Raw genomic sequence first — 2,614 nt, 5'->3', positions numbered from 1 at the left:
AAGGCGGACGACCCATGTTGAATATAACATGTCACTTTGAACGAGGTGACAACCTAACGTGTCTCTTTGAAAGGCGGACGACCCATGTTGAATATAACATGTCACTTTGAACGAGGTGACAACCTAACGTGTCTCTTTGAAAGGCGGACGACCCATGTTGAATATAACATGTCACTTTGAACGAGGTGACAACCTAACGTGTCTCTTTGAAAGGCGGACGACCCATGTTGAATATAACATGTCACTTTGAACGAGGTGACAACCTAACGTGTCTCTTTGAAAGGCGGACGACCCATGTTGAATATAACATGTCACTTTGAACGAGGTGACAACCTAACGTGTCTCTTTGAAAGGCGGACGACCCATGTTGAATATAACATGTCACTTTGAACGAGGTGACAACCTAACGTGTCTCTTTGAAAGGCGGACGACCCATGTTGAATATAACATGTCACTTTGAACGAGGTGACAACCTAACGTGTCTCTTTGAAAGGCGGACGACCCATGTTGAATATAACATGTCACTTTGAACGAGGTGACAACCTAACGTGTCTCTTTGAAAGGCGGACGACCCATGTTGAATATAACATGTCACTTTGAACGAGGTGACAACCCAATCTTGAACTTAAAGTGTCACTTGAAGAGATGTGACAATCCAACGTGTCTCTTTGAAAGACGGACGACCCATGTTGAATATAACATGTCACTTTGAACGAGGTGACAACCCAACATGTCTCTTTGAAAGGCGGACAACCCAACTTGAGTTATAACATGTCACTTGAATGGAGGTGACAACTCAACTTCAATATAACAGGTCACTTTGAACGAGGTGACAACCCAATATGTCTCTTTGAAAGGCGGACGGCCCATTTGAATATAACATGTCACTTGAATGGAGGTGACAACCTAACTTGAATATAATATGTCACTTTGAACGGGATGACACCCCAACACGTTTCTTTGAAAGGCGGACAACCCAACTTGAATATAACATGACACTTTGAACGAGGTGACAACCCAATGTGTCTCTTTGAAGGCAGACGACCCAACTTGAACTTAACGTGTCACTTGAAGGGAGATGATGACCCAACCTGTCTCTTGAAAGGCAGACGACCCAATTTGAATATAACATGTCATTTGAAGGTAGATGGCGACCCAAATTGTCTCTTAAAAGGCGGACGACCCAATTTGAATATAACATGCCACTTTGAACGAGGTGACAACTCAACGTGCCTCTTCGAAAGGCGGACGACCCAACTTGAATATATCATGTCACTTTGAACGAGGTGACAACCCAACGTGTCTCTTTGAAAGGTAGACAACCCAACTTGAATATAACATGTCACTTTGAACGAGGTGACAACCTAACGTGTCTCTTTGAAAGGCGGACAATCCAACTTGAACTTAACGTGCCACTTGAAGAGAGATGACAACCCAATCTTGAACTTAATATGAATGGTGAATCACAAAATCTGCAATAACAGTGTTAGTAACAAATGTAACTGTCGCACCCTATTTCGAACAAGCCGAAACAGTTTACAACATAATACGGCTGCCACTCTATTTTTTTTGAAAAAATAAATTATTTTGTTTTAGAGTCGCCTCCTAAATTTTAAGGAAAATATTAGGAAAACCATTTTTTAAATATGTAAATGTAGACTCTGTTTTGATTTTGTGAAACCAGTGAGATTCTGAGTAAGGGTTTTGGTTATTCGAGGGGAAGGTGTTAAGCATCCCTCAGAGCCTATCCGAAAACAGTCCTTAAACTCAATGTAGAAAAATATGATTAGAAAAACTTGTTTATTTATTTACTTTTAATAATTAAATGAGAAAGTAAGTAGTAATATAATATATTTAATTTTTATAAGAAATTGAAATAAATTTATGAGGTAAAAATAAATAATTAAAAATCTTTTCGTGTTCCTATAAAAATTTCATATGTATATATTTTATTATTATTATTATTATTAATTTAGTTAAATGTGGAGAGCCAAAATTGGGTGTCAACAACTTACCCCTTTCTTTGTCAATGGAAGAGAGTAAACAAGACGTGGACAAAGAAATATTGACACAATCCAATTTTAGGCAACCCACCAAAATACACTTTGAGCAATAACTTGGAAAGAATATTTATGGAGTAATGGCCAAAATCTGGCTTCCGAGTTGCCTACATATCTCAGGTTTCATGAGAAATCAAGCCACATGTAGTTAGAGAGCATAGCAAATTTTTATTAAAAATTTGCCCCAGTATTGAATTATGATAATACTGAAATCTTTCGGTGGTGAGGTATGAAGAGATTAGCACGAATAGAGGGTTCAGATACGGTTTCAAAGAAACTTGAATGAGAAATGTCTATAGCAATTTCTACTGAAGACTCAAGGTAGATAGACAATTTTTCAAAAGTATGCCCCAGTGTCGAGTTACGATGAACTGAGACATGAAAGAGCTATAAGTGAACTTTAAATCTGAACTTCTTAAAATCGAGTTAAGTTGAGTTGACTTTTGAAAGTGAATCATTGACGTAGCTAGTGATGTTTGACATTGCACTAGCTTACCCTAGTTTACTGCTTAGAGGTAGTTTGTTGCTTAGAGGGAGTTCCTCGTTGTAATGCT

Source organism: Solanum tuberosum, unplaced genomic scaffold (assembly GCF_000226075.1).
Source record: "Solanum tuberosum cultivar DM 1-3 516 R44 unplaced genomic scaffold, SolTub_3.0 scf00029, whole genome shotgun sequence".
NCBI classification, from domain to species: domain Eukaryota; kingdom Viridiplantae; phylum Streptophyta; class Magnoliopsida; order Solanales; family Solanaceae; genus Solanum; species Solanum tuberosum.
Note: the sequence above shows the minus strand (reverse complement) of the source record.